Genomic DNA, 18687 nt, shown 5'->3' with positions numbered 1-18687 from the left:
CCAAATTGGATTTAAGGGGAGCCTATCATTTGATACGGGTGAAGGAGGGAGATGAGTGGAAGACGGCATTCAGAACAAAGTTTGGATTATTTGAGTATCTTGTCATGCCGTTTGGTTTGTGTAATGCCCCTGCTGCTTTTCAGTTTTTTATGCAAGAAGTATTGCATGAGTTTATTGATCTCTTTGTAATTGTGTACATTGATGATATATTGATTTATTCAGATTCCCCAGAACAACATGTAAAACATGTAACAGCAGTGTTGAAAAGGTTACAAGAATATCAATTATGTGTGAAATCAGAGAAATGCGCATTTCATGTAAGTCAGGTGGAATTTCTGGGTTTTATATTGACAAACACCGGGATTGTGATGGACCCAAGGAAGGTGCAAGCAGTAGTGAATTGGCCTTCTCCACAATGTATAAAAGATATACAATCCTTCTTGGGGTTTGCTAATTTCTACAGACGTTTTATTGGCAATTTCTCCAAGATCGTTAGTCCAATTACACAACTACTAAAAAAGGCAGTGAGATTTACATGGAGTGTGGAGGCAGAGCAAGCATTTCAACAACTAAAAACAGCGTTTACTACCGCTCCTGTGTTAAGGCATCCTAAACTAGAGAGAGCCTTTCAGGTGGAAACTGATGCTAGTAATGTGGCAGTAGGAGCTATTCTATCACAAAAGGATGAAGAGGGAATTTTGCATCCTGTGGCTTTTTTTTCTAAGAAATTGTCAGGGTGTGAACAAAACTATTCTATTACGGATAAAGAATTATTGGCCATTCGATTAGCATTTGTGGAATGGAGACATTATTTGATGGGTGCAAGACATCAGGTGGTGGTGGTAACAGACCACAAAAACTTGCAATACTTCACAACGGCACAATCACTAAGCCCTAGGCAACTACGTTGGTCTCAATATTTTAATGAATTTGACTTTGTGGTTACATTCAGACCAGGTAGTAAGAATGGAAAAGCGGATGCTTTGTCTAGACAACAAAATGTGGATAATTCAGTAGGGGAAATTAAAACTGTTATTTCACCTGAAAGAATTGTCGGGGCTATTACACAGAAAATCATTGAGCAGGTCAAGAAGGCTTTACCAGTTAGACAACTGCAGGAATGGTGTAAAACACATCCCGCACGTACCCTACGAGAAGGCTTACCCTATCATCAGGGTAGACTGTACTTGCCCACCAAGGAATTACAGAAGCAAGCATTATACTGGTGCCATAATTCTCCATTGGCAGGGCATGCAGGTTTGAGAAAAATGCAAGAGATGCTAGGGAAATATTTCTGGTGGCCCACAGTAAAACAAGACTCGGAGAAGTACTTAAGGTTGTGTGAGAATTGTGCACGTAACAAGGCAGAGCATGGGAAGAAGAGAGGGTTGTTACAGCCCTTACCAACCCCAAGTCAGCTATGGACTTCCATTTCGATGGATTTCATTACGGATTTACCTCCTGATAATGGTTATGATACCATTTGGATAGTAGTGGACTTCATGTCTAAGCAGGCTCACTTTGTTCCATGTGCAGGAATACCAGGAGCAGGAAAGTTGGCAGAGTTATTCTTGCAACATGTGGTCAGATTGCATGGGTTACCAAAGTCTATAATATCGGATAGAGGTTCACAATTCACCTCCAGGTTTTGGCGTGCCTTTTGTCAGATGCTGGGAATCAACTGTGCGCTCTCTACCAGCTATCATCCTCAAACTGATGGGCAAACAGAGCGCGTTAATCAGACCCTAGAGCAATATTTAAGAGGGTACTTGGGAAATGGCAGAGATTCTTGGGTACAAGCGTTATGGTTGGCAGAATTCACCTACAATAATACCTATCACACTTCCCTGGGAATGGCACCAAATGAATGTTTATATGGACAAGTGCAGAATATGCTACCCGAACATTTGCCAGAAGTAGGACAAATCCCTGCGTTACAAGAGCGAAAGCAGTTGCTTCTGGAGATCAGGCAAAAGGCACGGGCAAATTTAGAACAAGCCAAAAGACAATATAAAAGTCAAGCTGACAGACATAGACAAGCAGGTCCTAAATATGCAGTGGGAGATAAGGTGTGGTTATCCACGCGAAATTTAGCCTTGATAGGCTCGCGAAAATTTCTGCCTCGTTTCATTGGGCCTTACGTGATAATTAAATGTGTGTCAGCCACTGCAATGAAATTACGTTTCCCAAAAAATGTACCTATCCATCCGGTATTCCATGTCTCTTTACTTAAACCCGCAGCTCCGGGGATGACTGCTAAGAGACCACCAGCCATCATGAAAGAAGGTCAGATGGAGTATGAAGTGAAAAGTATTCTGGATGCAAAAATAAGGAATCAACGGTTATGGTACCTGATTAACTGGACAGGTTATGGGCCGGAGGACTGTTCTTGGGAGCTGGCGGAATCAGTACATGCTCCAAGGTTGGTTAAACAATTTCATCGACAACATCCGGGTAAACCAGGTCCTGGGAAGGGCCCTCGGAGAGGAGGTAATGTCAGGAATAAGGGCAAGCATGTGTACACTGGGCTCAGAGGGCTAAAACACTGAAAAGTCCAACAAAACTACAATTCCCAGCAGTACTTGGGAGGCTGGGTAGTTTACTGCCGTGCGCGCGTGGGGCCAGCTGATCATGATTGCTAACGGTTTATGAGCGGCCCACGCCGCGCGGCAGGTGTGGCTTATTTTGTTTGGAGGTCGAAGCTGCTTCGGTCGGAGCAGCATTCGGAGAAGTCAGGAGCCGCCCGCTATGAAATTGGCAGGACCACGGAGGCGGCGGGCGTGAGCACTTTTCAGCGGGGAGAGGAGTGCTCTTCACGGCTGCTACGGGCGACAGCATTCAACGTCCGGGAAGGCTCAGGAGCTTCCCGGACACAAGATAAGTGCGGAAAGGGTTTATTGGTCATTAATGAAATGCACATGTGATTACGAGCATGCTCATAGAAGTACTCGGCGTTGAGAGACTGTGCACATTTTTCTGTTCTGCTGCAAGGAAGCATTCGACAAATCTTTATGTTCTACACGTTTAATTATTGTCGTGCTTGTTGTACTTGTTAGTTGCTATAAGTGTTGCATATACCAGCCCAAGGGGCCATGTGTCATGTCTTCATCTTGGGAGTATTCCCATCGTATGTTTCATCTGCTAATCATGCTTTGTTGTTTCATGTCAATGACATACAGTGTGTGAGATACATGTATTAAGATGTTCTCAAGGTATGGGTTATCAGGTAACAGGCAGTAATACCACATATGAAATCAATTAATCAGAGTATTGCAGAGTATGATGTTATAAGTATTACTAAGTGTAGGCTTTTTCCCTGTACTTCCCCGAGTCCTATCCAAACTAGGTTTTCCTATACCCTCTATCCGGTGTTCCTAAAACCCCTCACCCTGTCCACAACCTCTCCCTAACCCTCTTCCCCCCACTGGCTGCCACGTGGTGTCCTGTCTATATATATATATATCAGGTACCTGTGCCAACCACGGTGGGAGGGTCGACTTCATTCGGCTTCTGTGATTCGGGGGAGAGTGTCGACCTCTCCTCCTATTATTGTGTATTGTGACAGAGGGTTTGGTGGCTGAAAATGCTTTGCTTTGAAGGTGATTGCATGTTGCTTCCACTTTGTACATATTACTGAATAAATAAAGGTGAACATTTCAGAAATGGGGGTATAGCTCAGGGGTAGAGCATTTCACTGCAGATCAAAAGGTCCCTAGTTCAAATCTGGGTGCCCCCTTGTCCAACTGTTTTACCTGTAGACATGTGTTTTTAATTAAATAAATTGAAGTAAACATTTACAATCTTAGCATTTTATGTAATGAGCAACACATTTCTACATTTGAAATACTCCTGATCATCTCCTGAAACATAGGGTAAACACCATGAAACTGTTTAGGATTTCTTCGTATGATACAAGCTGTGTTTTACATTCACCCAAGTTCTACTGGTGATATTATCAGTTTGAAATAGTCCATTGGAAGCTCATATGAATGTTATAAAACTGTGGTGGAAACCAATAATATGCCCTTAATGAAATGTATTAATTTGTACAGCTGACCAGAAGTGCACTGATGTCATTAGTTCTACAAGTTCCATACAGTCACCCACTCTATCACCTTTTTAAAATAGGGCAGTTTTCAGCATTCAAGGGTTTATGTCAGTGGTAGAGCGTAGGAGTGTAGTTCAAGAAGTCCCTGTTTCATAACCATATACCCTCTTCAATAGATCCTGTTCAAATGTTTTTCAACCCAATGCACTGTAAGAAACAATAAGATATATCATCATTTCATATACAAAAGAATGAACAATTGGGTTTAACTATGCTCTTAGCACAAAATCAACAAACTGCAGTAGAGAAGCAGTTACATTTTGCAGAATTTGTGCATTTGACAAAAGATTTTTTTTCCATGTTCCAAGATCTACATGTGATACGAAATGTATGAATTCTTGCAATGGAAACCTCACTGTATTTTACCAAGGCAGATAAAGGACATCCTTCGCACCCCATATACTTATAAGGAGGGTGTCAGGAATAAGGGCAAGCATGTGTACACTGGGCTCAGAGGGCTAAAACACTGAAAAGTCCAACAAAACTACAATTCCCAGCAGTACTTGGGAGGCTGGGTAGTTTACTGCCATGCGCGCGTGGGGCCAGCTGATCATGATTGCTAACGGTTTATGAGCGGCCCACGCCGCGCGGCAGGTGTGGCTTATTTTGTTTGGAGGTCGAAGCTGCGTCGGTCGGAGCAGCATTCGGAGAAGTCAGGAGCCGCCCGCTATGAAATTGGCAGGAACACGGAGGCGGCGGGCGTGAGCACTTTGCAGCGGGGAGAGGAGTGCTCTTCACGGCTGCTACGGGCGACAGCATTCAACGTCCGGGAAGGCTCAGGAGCTTCCCGGACACAAGATAAGTGCGGAAAGGGTTTATTGGTCATTAATGAAATGCACATGTGATTACGAGCATGCTCATAGAAGTGCTCGGCGTTGAGAGACTGTGCACATTTTTCTGTTCTGCTGCAAGGAAGCATTCGACAAATCTTTATGTTCTACACGTTTAATTATTGTCGTGCTTGTTGTACTTGTTAGTTGCTATAAGTGTTGCATATACCAGCCCAAGGGGCCATGTGTCATGTCTTCATCTTGGGAGTATTCCCATCGTATGTTTCATCTGCTAATCATGCTTTGTTGTTTCATGTCAATGACATACAGTGTGTGAGATACATGTATTAAGATGTTCTCAAGGTATGGGTTATCAGGTAACAGGCAGTAATACCACATATGAAATCAATTAATCAGAGTATTGCAGAGTATGATGTTATAAGTATTACTAAGTGTAGGCTTTTTCCCTGTACTTCCCCCAGTCCTATCCAAACTAGGTTTTCCTATACCCTCTATCCGGTGTTCCTAAAACCCCTCACCCTGTCCACAACCTCTCCCTAACCCTCTTCCCCCCACTGGCTGCCACGTGGCGTCCTGTCTATATATATATATATCAGGTACCTGTGCCAACCACGGTGGGAGGGTCGACTTCATTCGGCTTCTGTGGTTCGGGGGAGAGTGTCGACCTCTCCTCCTATTATTGTGTATTGTGACATAATAAGCCACCCCCATATTGGGATACTCAAACCACCCAAGCCAAATGGAAGCGACTCCTCCGCCTTTGGCCGATGTGCTAAAGGCCCTACAAGATATGCAGTTAGAATTAGCTCAGACAAGACAAGAAGCTGATAATTTGAAGACTCAAGTTCAAAGTTTGGTTGCTCAGAGAACTCCTTTGGAGGGGGTAGGTGCAATGGGAGTTGCCTCTTCTAGTCAGAATTCCACGGTAATTGTCCACCCTCCCAGTAGTGTCCCCTTGGCAGCCCCCGAGCGTTTTTCGGGGGATCCCAGAAAGTACATGATGTTCCTTACACAGTGTAGATTACATTTCCTGTGTAAACCTACGGCCTTCGAGACTATTCAAGCTAGAACGGCTTTTGTCATTTCCTATTTAACCGGGGATGCTGCAGCATGGGCAATGCCCTTGGTACAAAAGGATGATCCCCTATTATATAACTGGGATGGGTTTTTGACGGAATTTGGCCGGCTATTCGATCGCCGAGAGGTATCTCTAGCTCAGGATAAGGAATTGTTGGGATTAAAACAAGGAGTGCGGGACCTAGTAACGTATGTAACTCAGTTTAACAGGCTAGTCATAGAGACAGACTGGCCAACAGCCAAACAAACAGTATTGTTTTACCAAGGATTACGGGAGGAATTAAAAGATGCCATTGCACAAGTGGAGCCTCAACCGAGCACATGTACTGCTATGATAGATTTAGCGCTGAGGTTGGATCATCGCATGAATGAAAGGAAAGGTGATAAAAAGAGACCGGAAGTAGCACCTTTTGTACGACTAGACAGAAGTAGAGGAGGAAGGGCAAGTGAAGCAGAACCAATGCAGATTGGAAGTGTCAGAGGGCCATTATCGGCGGCAGAAAAGGAACAACGTAGGTCCAATAAGTTGTGTTTGTATTGTGGGCAAGCAGGGCATTTTATACGAACATGTCCCAATACTCCTCAGAAGAGTGGTGAAAAGAGTTCAAAGGAGGCAGGAAAAGAATTGGGCCGGCCTTGAGGGGAACACAGGTGTCAGGCCCATTAGAAGTAAGATTCCCCAGGTGGATTGCAAACACGGTGGGTGGGACAACTTCCCATTTTTACATTCTTGTTACATTATGTTTTGCTTTGACGAAACAGGAGGTTAGGGCGATGGTGGACTCAGGGGCCACAGGTAACTTTGTAGACATATCACTGGCTACTCAGTTAGGGTTACCTGTAGTTGACAAGCAGCAGGTAGAAGGAGTCCAGTCGGTAGATGGTTCAACATTAATATCAGGTCCCATACTACAACAGACTGAGGAATTGGAAATGATTTGTGAAGGAGGTCATCAAGAACTAATTACCTTTGACCTTATAGCAGCCCCGCAATTTGGGTTGATTCTGGGAATGCCATGCTTAAGATTACATAACCCGCAAATTGATTGGGTACTACGGACAGTAAGGTTTGATGAACAACGGTGTCAAGAACACATGCTGCTTGAAACAGGCCCCACAGCATTGTTAATTGAGAAGGTAGTAGGGCCCCAAGTGGTGGGAGCAGTGGAAAAAGGAATTCCCTCACAGTACATGGAATTTGCAAAAGTGTTTGACAAAAGAGTGGCGCAGCAGTTGCCTCCTCATAGGACCTATGATTGTGTTATTGAACTAGAAGAAGGGGCGAAATTACCTTGTAGTAGAATATATGCCCTTACAGAGAAGGAAAATGAACACTTACGAGAGTATCTTGATGAAATGTTGTCTAAAGGATTTATTAGGCACTCTACTTCTCCAGTTTCTTCTCCATTATTTTTTGTCCCTAAAAAGGAAGGGACGCTACGCACATGCATAGACTATCGGGCATTAAACAAGGTGACCATCAAGAATCGATTCCCTTTACCTTTGATTTCGGTTCTATTGGACCAAGTAAAGAATGCAAAGATTTATACCAAATTGGATTTAAGGGGAGCCTATCATTTGATACGGGTGAAGGAGGGAGATGAGTGGAAGACGGCATTCAGAACAAAGTTTGGATTATTTGAGTATCTTGTCATGCCGTTTGGTTTGTGTAATGCCCCTGCTGCTTTTCAGTTTTTTATGCAAGAAGTATTGCATGAGTTTATTGATCTCTTTGTAATTGTGTACATTGATGATATATTGATTTATTCAGATTCCCCAGAACAACATGTAAAACATGTAACAGCAGTGTTGAAAAGGTTACAAGAATATCAATTATGTGTGAAATCAGAGAAATGCGCATTTCATGTAAGTCAGGTGGAATTTCTGGGTTTTATATTGACAAACACCGGGATTGTGATGGACCCAAGGAAGGTGCAAGCAGTAGTGAATTGGCCTTCTCCACAATGTATAAAAGATATACAATCCTTCTTGGGGTTTGCTAATTTCTACAGACGTTTTATTGGCAATTTCTCCAAGATCGTTAGTCCAATTACACAACTACTAAAAAAGGCAGTGAGATTTACATGGAGTGTGGAGGCAGAGCAAGCATTTCAACAACTAAAAACAGCGTTTACTACCGCTCCTGTGTTAAGGCATCCTAAACTAGAGAGAGCCTTTCAGGTGGAAACTGATGCTAGTAATGTGGCAGTAGGAGCTATTCTATCACAAAAGGATGAAGAGGGAATTTTGCATCCTGTGGCTTTTTTTTCTAAGAAATTGTCAGGGTGTGAACAAAACTATTCTATTACGGATAAAGAATTATTGGCCATTCGATTAGCATTTGTGGAATGGAGACATTATTTGATGGGTGCAAGACATCAGGTGGTGGTGGTAACAGACCACAAAAACTTGCAATACTTCACAACGGCACAATCACTAAGCCCTAGGCAACTACGTTGGTCTCAATATTTTAATGAATTTGACTTTGTGGTTACATTCAGACCAGGTAGTAAGAATGGAAAAGCGGATGCTTTGTCTAGACAACAAAATGTGGATAATTCAGTAGGGGAAATTAAAACTGTTATTTCACCTGAAAGAATTGTCGGGGCTATTACACAGAAAATCATTGAGCAGGTCAAGAAGGCTTTACCAGTTAGACAACTGCAGGAATGGTGTAAAACACATCCCGCACGTACCCTACGAGAAGGCTTACCCTATCATCAGGGTAGACTGTACTTGCCCACCAAGGAATTACAGAAGCAAGCATTATACTGGTGCCATAATTCTCCATTGGCAGGGCATGCAGGTTTGAGAAAAATGCAAGAGATGCTAGGGAAATATTTCTGGTGGCCCACAGTAAAACAAGACTCGGAGAAGTACTTAAGGTTGTGTGAGAATTGTGCACGTAACAAGGCAGAGCATGGGAAGAAGAGAGGGTTGTTACAGCCCTTACCAACCCCAAGTCAGCTATGGACTTCCATTTCGATGGATTTCATTACGGATTTACCTCCTGATAATGGTTATGATACCATTTGGATAGTAGTGGACTTCATGTCTAAGCAGGCTCACTTTGTTCCATGTGCAGGAATACCAGGAGCAGGAAAGTTGGCAGAGTTATTCTTGCAACATGTGGTCAGATTGCATGGGTTACCAAAGTCTATAATATCGGATAGAGGTTCACAATTCACCTCCAGGTTTTGGCGTGCCTTTTGTCAGATGCTGGGAATCAACTGTGCGCTCTCTACCAGCTATCATCCTCAAACTGATGGGCAAACAGAGCGCGTTAATCAGACCCTAGAGCAATATTTAAGAGGGTACTTGGGAAATGGCAGAGATTCTTGGGTACAAGCGTTATGGTTCGCAGAATTCACCTACAATAATACCTATCACACTTCCCTGGGAATGGCACCAAATGAATGTTTATATGGACAAGTGCAGAATATGCTACCCGAACATTTGCCAGAAGTAGGACAAATCCCCGCGTTACAAGAGCGAAAGCAGTTGCTTCTGGAGATCAGGCAAAAGGCACGGGCAAATTTAGAACAAGCCAAAAGACAATATAAAAGTCAAGCTGACAGACATAAACAAGCAGGTCCTAAATATGCAGTGGGAGATAAGGTGTGGTTATCCACGCGAAATTTAGCCTTGATAGGCTCGCGAAAATTTCTGCCTCGTTTCATTGGGCCTTACGTGATAATTAAATGTGTGTCAGCCACTGCAATGAAATTACGTTTCCCAAAAAATGTACCTATCCATCCGGTATTCCATGTCTCTTTACTTAAACCCGCAGCTCCAGGGATGACTGCTAAGAGACCACCAGCCATCATGAAAGAAGGTCAGATGGAGTATGAAGTGAAAAGTATTCTGGATGCAAAAATAAGGAATCAACGGTTATGGTACCTGATTAACTGGACAGGTTATGGGCCGGAGGACTGTTCTTGGGAGCTGGCGGAATCAGTACATGCTCCAAGGTTGGTTAAACAATTTCATCGACAACATCCGGGTAAACCAGGTCCTGGGAAGGGCCCTCGGAGAGGAGGTAATGTCAGGAATAAGGGCAAGCATGTGTACACTGGGCTCAGAGGGCTAAAACACTGAAAAGTCCAACAAAACTACAATTCCCAGCAGTACTTGGGAGGCTGGGTAGTTTACTGCCGTGCGCGCGTGGGGCCAGCTGATCATGATTGCTAACGGTTTATGAGCGGCCCACGCCGCGCGGCAGGTGTGGCTTATTTTGTTTGGAGGTCGAAGCTGCGTCGGTCGGAGCAGCATACGGAGAAGTCAGGAGCCGCCCGCTATGAAATTGGCAGGAACACGGAGGCGGCGGGCGTGAGCACTTTTCAGCGGGGAGAGGAGTGCTCTTCACGGCTGCTACGGGCGACAGCATTCAACGTCCGGGAAGGCTCAGGAGCTTCCCGGACACAAGATAAGTGCGGAAAGGGTTTATTGGTCATTAATGAAATGCACATGTGATTACGAGCATGCTCATAGAAGTACTCGGCGTTGAGAGACTGTGCACATTTTTCTGTTCTGCTGCAAGGAAGCATTCGACAAATCTTTATGTTCTACACGTTTAATTATTGTCGTGCTTGTTGTACTTGTTAGTTGCTATAAGTGTTGCATATACCAGCCCAAGGGGCCATGTGTCATGTCTTCATCTTGGGAGTATTCCCATCGTATGTTTCATCTGCTAATCATGCTTTGTTGTTTCATGTCAATGACATACAGTGTGTGAGATACATGTATTAAGATGTTCTCAAGGTATGGGTTATCAGGTAACAGGCAGTAATACCACATATGAAATCAATTAATCAGAGTATTGCAGAGTATGATGTTATAAGTATTACTAAGTGTAGGCTTTTTCCCTGTACTTCCCCGAGTCCTATCCAAACTAGGTTTTCCTATACCCTCTATCCGGTGTTCCTAAAACCCCTCACCCTGTCCACAACCTCTCCCTAACCCTCTTCCCCCCACTGGCTGCCACGTGGTGTCCTGTCTATATATATATATATCAGGTACCTGTGCCAACCACGGTGGGAGGGTCGACTTCATTCGGCTTCTGTGATTCGGGGGAGAGTGTCGACCTCTCCTCCTATTATTGTGTATTGTGACAGAGGGTTTGGTGGCTGAAAATGCTTTGCTTTGAAGGTGATTGCATGTTGCTTCCACTTTGTACATATTACTGAATAAATAAAGGTGAACATTTCAGAAATGGGGTTATAGCTCAGGAGTAGATAATTTTACTGCAGATCAAAAGGTCCCTAGTTCAAATCTGGGTGCCCCCTTGTCCAACTGTTTTAATTGTAGAAATATTTTTTTAATTAAATAAATTGAAGAAAACATTTACAATCTTAGCATTTTATGTAATGAGCAACACATTTCTACATTTGAAATACTCCTGATCATCGCCTTAAACATAGGGTAAACACCATGAAACTGTTTAGGATTTCTTCGTATGATACAAGCTGTGTTTTACATTCTCCCAAGTTCTACTGGTGATATTATCAGTTTGAAATAGTCCATTGGAAGCTCATATGAATGCTATAAAACTGTGGTGGAAACCAATAATATGCCCTTAATGAAATGTATTAATTTGTACAGCTGACCAGAAGTGCACTGATGTCATTAGTTCTACAAGTTCCATACAGTCACTCACTCTATCACCTTTTTAAAAAAGGGCAGTTTTCAGCATTCAAGGGTTTAACTCAGTGGTAGAGCATAGGAATGCAGTTCAAGAAGTCCCTGTTTCATAACCATATACCCTTTTCAATAGATCCTGTTCAAATGTTTTTCAACCCAATGCACTGTAAGAAACAATAAGATATATCATCATTTCATATACAAAACAATGAACAATTGGGTTTAACTATGCTCTTAGCACAAAATCAACAAACTGCAGTAGAGAAGCAGTTACGTTTTGCAGAATTTGTGCATTTGACAAAAGATTTTTTTTTCCATGTTCCAAGATCTACATGTGGTACGAAATGTATGAATTCTTGCAATGGAAACCTCACTGTATTTTACCAAGGCAGATAAAGGACATCGTTTGTACCCCTTATACTTATAAGGAGGGTTTGGTGGCTGAAAATGCATTGCTTTGATGGTGATTGCATGTTGCTTGCACTTTGTACATATTACTGAATTAATAAAGGTGAAATTTTCAGAACTGGGGGTATAGCTCAGTGGTAGAGCATTTCACTGCAGATCAAGAGGTCCCTAGTTCAAATCTGGGTGCCCCCTTGTTCAACTGTTTTACCTGTAGAAATATGTTTTTAATTAAATAAATTGAAGTAAACATTTACAATCTTAGCATTTTATGTAATGAGCAACACATTTCTACATTTGAAATACTCCTGATCATCACCTGAAACATAGGGTAAACACCATTAAGCTGTTTAGGATTTCTTCATATGATACAAGCTGTGTTTTACATTCACCCACGTTCTACTGGTGATATGATCAGTTTGAAATAGTCCATTGGAAGCTCATATGAATGTTATAAAACTGTGGTGGAAACCAATAATATGCCCTTAATGAAATGTATTAATTTGTACAGCTGACCAGAAGTGCACTGATGTCATTAGTTCTACAAGTTCCATAGAGTCACCCACTTTGTCACCTTTTTAAAAAAGGGCAGTTTTCAACATTCAAGGGTTTATGTCAGTGGTAGAGCGCAGGAGTGTAGTTCAAGAAGTCCCTGTTTCATAACCATAAACCCTTTTCAATAGATCCTGTTAAAATGTATTTTTTAACCCAATGCACTGTATGAAACAATAAGATATATCATCATTTCAAATACAAAAGAATGAACAATTGGGTTTAACTATGCTCTTAGCACAAAATCAACAAAATGCAGTAGAGAAACAGTTATGTTTTGCAGAATTTGTGCATTTGACAAAAGTGTTTTTTGCATGTTCCAAGATCTACATGTGATACGAAATTTATGAATTCTTGCAATGGAAACCTCACTGTATTTTACCAAGGCAGATAAAGGACATCCTTTGCACCCCATATACTTATAAGGAGGGTTTTGTGGCTGAAAATCCTTTGCTTTGATGGTGATTGCATGTTGCTTCCACTTTGTACATATTACTGAATAAATAAAGGTGAACATTTCAGAAATAGGGTTATAGCTCAGGAGTAGAGCATTTTACTGCAGATCAAAAGGTCCCTAGTTCAAATCTGGGTGCCCCCTTGTCCAACTGTTTTAATTGTAGAAATATGTTTTTAATTAAATAAATTGAAGAAAACATTTACAATCTTAGTATTTTATGTAATGAGCAACACATTTCTACATTTGAAATACTCCTGATCATCGCCTGAAACATAGGGTAAACACCATGAAACTGTTTAGGATTTCTTCGTATGATACAAGCTGTGTTTTACATTCTCCCAAGTTCTACTGGTGATATTATCAGTTTGAAATAGTCCATTGGAAGCTCATATGAATGCTATAAAACTGTGGTGGAAACCAATAATATGCCCTTAATGAAATGTATTAATTTGTACAGCTGACCAGAAGTGCACTGATGTCATTAGTTCTACAAGTTCCATACAGTCACTCACTCTATCACCTTTTTAAAAAAGGGCAGTTTTCAGCATTCAAGGGTTTAACTCAGAGGTAGAGCGTAGGAATGCAGTTCAAGAAGTCCCTGTTTCATAACCATATACCCTTTTCAATAGATCCTGTTAAAATGTTTTTCAACCCAATGCACTGTAAGAAACAATAAGATATATCATCATTTCATATACAAAACAATGAACAATTGGGTTTAACTATGCTCTTAGCACAAAATCAACAAACTGCAGTAGAGAAGCAGTTACGTTTTGCAGAATTTGTGCATTTGACAAAAGATTTTTTTTCCATGTTCCAAGATCTACATGTGGTAAGAAATGTATGAATTCTTGCAATGGAAACCTCACTGTATTTTACCAAGGCAGATAAAGGACATCGTTTGTACCCCTTATACTTATAAGGAGGGTTTGGTGGCTGAAAATGCATTGCTTTGATGGTGATTGCATGTTGCTTGCACTTTGTACATATTACTGAATTAATAAAAGGGAAATTTTCAGAACTGGGGGTATAGCTCAGTGGTAGAGCATTTCACTGCAGATCAAGAGGTCCCTAGTTCAAATCTGGGTGCCCCCTTGTTCAACTGTTTTATCTGTAGAAATATGTTTTTAATTAAATAAATTGAAGTAAACATTTACAATCTTAACATTTTATGTAATGAGCAACACATTTCTACATTTGAAATACTCCTGATCATCACCTGAAACATAGGGTAAACACCATTAAGCTGTTTAGGATTTCTTCATATGATACAAGCTGTGTTTTACATTCACCCAAGTTCTACTGGTGATATGATCAGTTTGCAATAGTCCATTGGAAACTCATATGAATGCTATAAAACTGTGGTGGAAACCAATAATATGCCCTTAATGAAATGTATTAATTTGTACAGCTGACCAGAAGTGCACTGATGTCATTAGTTCTACAAGTTCCATACAGTCACTCACTCTATCACCTTTTTAAAAAAAGGGCAGTTTTCAGCATTCAAGGGTTTATGTCAGTGGTAGAGCGTAGGAGTGCTTTTCAAGAAGTTCCTGTTTCATAACCATAAACCCTTTTCAATAGATCCTGTTAAAATGTATTTTTTAACCCAATGCACTGTAAGAAACAATAAGATATATCATCATTTCAAATACAAAAGAATGAACAATTGGGTTTAACTATGCTCTTAGCACAAAATCAACAAAATGCAGTAGAGAAACAGTTATGTTTTGCAGAATTTGTGCATTTGACAAAAGATTTTTTTCCATGTTCCAAGATCTACATGTGATACGAAATGTATGAATTCTTGCAATGGAAACCTCACTGTATTTTACCAAGGCAGATAAAGGACATCCTTCGCACCCCATATACTTATAGGAGGGGTTGGTGGCTGAAAATGCTTTGCTTTGATGGTGATTGCATGTTGCTTCCACTTTGTGCATATTACTGAATAAATAAAGGTGAACATTTCAGAAATGGGGATATCGCTCAGGGGTAGAGCATTTCACTGCAGATCAAAACGTCCCTAGTTCAAATCTGGGTGCCCCCTTGTCCAACTGTTTTACCTGTAGAAATATATTTTTAATTAAATAAATGGAAGAAAACTTTTACAATCTTAGCATTTTATTTAATGAGCAACACATTTCTACATTTGAAATACTCCTGTTCATCTCCTGAAACATAGGGTAAACACCATGAAACTGTTTAGGATTTCTTCATATGATACAAGCTGTGTTTTACATTCACCCAAGTTCTACTGGTGATATTATCAGTTTGAAATAGTCCATTGGAAGCTCAAATGAATGTTATAAAACTGTGGTGGAAACCAATAATATGCCCTTAATGAAATGTATTAATTTGTACAGCTGACCAGAAGTGCACTGATGTCATTAGTTCTACAAGTTCCATACAGTCACTCACTCTATCACCTTTTTAAAAAAGGGCAGTTTTCAGCATTCAAGGGTTTAACTCAGAGGTAGAGCGTAGGAATGCAGTTCAAGAAGTCCCTGTTTCATAACCATATACCCTTTTCAATAGATCCTGTTAAAATGTTTTTCAACCCAATGCACTGTAAGAAACAATAAGATATATCATCATTTCATATACAAAACAATGAACAATTGGGTTTAACTATGCTCTTAGCACAAAATCAACAAACTGCAGTAGAGAAGCAGTTACGTTTTGCAGAATTTGTGCATTTGACAAAAGATTTTTTTTCCATGTTCCAAGATCTACATGTGGTACGAAATGTATGAATTCTTGCAATGGAAACCTCACTGTATTTTACCAAGGCAGATAAAGGACATCGTTTGTACCCCTTATACTTATAAGGAGGGTTTGGTGGCTGAAAATGCATTGCTTTGATGGTGATTGCATGTTGCTTGCACTTTGTACATATTACCGAATTAATAAAGGGGAAATTTTCAGAACTGGGGGTATAGCTCAGTGGTAGAGCATTTCACTGCAGATCAAGAGGTCCCTAGTTCAAATCTGGGTGCCCCCTTGTTCAACTGTTTTACCTGTAGAAATATGTTTTTAATTAAATAAATTGAAGTAAACATTTACAATCTTAGCATTTTATGTAATGAGCAACACATTTCTACATTTGAAATACTCCTGATCATCACCTGAAACATAGGGTAAACACCATTAAGCTGTTTAGGATTTCTTCATATGATACAAGCTGTGTTTTACATTCACCCAAGTTCTACTGGTGATATGATCAGTTTGCAATAGTCCATTGGAAACTCATATGAATGCTATAAAACTGTGGTGGAAACCAATAATATGCCCTTAATGAAATGTATTAATTTGTACAGCTGACCAGAAGTGCACTGATGTCATTAGTTCTACAAGTTCCATACAGTCACTCACTCTATCACCTTTTTAAAAAAAGGGCAGTTTTCAGCATTCAAGGGTTTATGTCAGTGGTAGAGCGTAGGAGTGCTTTTCAAGAAGTTCCTGTTTCATAACCATAAACCCTTTTCAATAGATCCTGTTAAAATGTATTTTTTAACCCAATGCACTGTAAGAAACAATAAGATATATCATCATTTCAAATACAAAAGAATGAACAATTGGGTTTAACTATGCTCTTAGCACAAAATCAACAAAATGCAGTAGAGAAACAGTTATGTTTTGCAGAATTTGTGCATTTGACAAAAGATTTTTTTCCAAGTTCCAAGATCTACATGTGATACGAAATGTATGAATTCTTGCAATGGAAACCTCACTGTATTTTACCAAGGCAGATAAAGGACATCCTTCGCACCCCATATACTTATAGGAGGGGTTGGTGGCTGAAAATGCTTTGCTTTGATGGTGATTGCATGTTGCTTCCACTTTGTGCATATTACTGAATAAATAAAGGTGAACATTTCAGAAATGGGGGTATCGCTCAGGGGTAGAGCATTTCACTGCAGATCAAAACGTCCCTAGTTCAAATCTGGGTGCCCCCTTGTCCAACTGTTTTACCTGTAGAAATATATTTTTAATTAAATAAATGGAAGAAAACTTTTACAATCTTAGCATTTTATGTAATGAGCAACACATTTCTACATTTGAAATACTCCTGATCATCTCCTGAAACATAGGGTAAACACCATGAAACTGTTTAGGATTTCTTCATATGATACAAGCTGTGTTTTACATTCACCCAAGTTCTACTGGTGATATTATCAGTTTGAAATAGTCCATTGGAAGCTCATATGAATGTTATAAAACTGTGGTGGAAACCAATAATATGCCCTTAATGAAATGTATGAATTTGTACAGCTGACCAGAAGTGCACTGATGTCATTAGTTCTACAAGTTCCATAGAGTCACCCACTCTATCACCTTTTTAAAAAAGGCCAGTTTTCAGCATTCAAGGGTTTAACTCAGTGGTAGAGCATAGGAATGCAGTTCAAGAAGTCCCCGTTTCATAACCATATACCCTCTTCAATTGATCCTGTTAAAATGTTTTTCAACCCAATGCACTGTAAGAAACAATAAGATATATCATCATTTCATATACAAAACAATGAACAATTGTGTTTAACTATGCTCTTAGCACAAAATCAACAAAATGCAGTAGAGAAACAGTTACGTTTTGCAGAATTTGTGCATTTGACAAAAGTGTTTTTTCCATGTTCCAAGATCTACATATGATACCAAATGTATGAATTCTTGCAATGGAAACCTCACTGTATTTTACCAAGGCAGATAAAGGACATCTTTTGTACCCCTTATACTTATAAGGAGAGTTTGGTTGCTGAAAATGCATTGCTTTGATGGTGATTGCATGTTGCTTGAACTTTGTACATATTACTGAATTAATAAAGGTGAACATTTAAGAACTGGGGGTATAGCTCAGTGGTAGAGCATTTGACAGCAGATCAAGAGGTCCCTAGTTCAAATCTGGGTGCCCCCTTGTCCAACTGTTTTACCTGTAGAAATGTTTTTTTAATTAAATAAATTGAAGAAAACATTTACAATCTTAGCATTTTATGTAATGAGCAACACATTTATACATTTGAAATACTCCTGATCATCTCCTGAAACATAGGGTAAACACCATGAAACTGTTTAGGATTTGTTCGTATGATACAAGCTGTGTTTTACATTCTCCCAAGTTCTACTGGTGATATTATCAGTTTGCAATAGTCCATTGGAAACTCATATGAATGCTATAAAACTGTGGTGGAAACCAATAATATGCCCTTAATGAAATGTATTAATTTGTACAGCTGACCAGAAGTGCACTGATGTCATTAGTTCTACAAGTTCCATACAGTCACTCACTCTATCACCTTTTTAAAAAAAGGGCAGTTTTCAGCATTCAAGGGTTTATGTCAGTGGTAGAGCGTAGGAGTGCTTTTCAAGAAGTTCCTGTTTCATAACCATATACCCTTTTCAATAGATCCTGTTAAAATGTATTTTTTAACCCAATGCACTGTAAGAAACAATAAGATATATCATCATTTCAAATACAAAACAATGAACAATTGGGTTTAACTATGCTCTTAGCACAAAATCAACAAACTGCAGTAGAGAAGCAGTTACGTTTTGCAGAATTTGTGCATTTGACAAAAGATTTTTTTTCCATGTTCCAAGATCTACATGTGGTACGAAATGTATGAATTCTTGCAATGGAAACCTCATTGTATTTTACCAAG

General features: G+C 40.2%; 1 non-coding gene across 1 annotated transcript; it reads left to right on the top strand.

Annotated features, from left to right (window-relative positions):
* The first annotated feature begins 17870 nt into the window (after positions 1 to 17870).
* On the top strand, positions 17871 to 17942 carry TRNAC-GCA (transfer RNA cysteine (anticodon GCA)). Its single transcript has one exon. It is a non-coding gene; the product is annotated as a tRNA-Cys (tRNA).
* The last annotated feature ends 745 nt before the right edge of the window (positions 17943 to 18687 follow it).

Source organism: Ambystoma mexicanum, chromosome 4q (genome assembly GCF_040938575.1).
Source record: "Ambystoma mexicanum isolate Mex_15411 chromosome 4q, UKY_AmexF1_1, whole genome shotgun sequence".
NCBI lineage: Eukaryota > Metazoa > Chordata > Amphibia > Caudata > Ambystomatidae > Ambystoma > Ambystoma mexicanum.
This window is presented reverse-complemented; position numbering and strand designations above follow the sequence as displayed.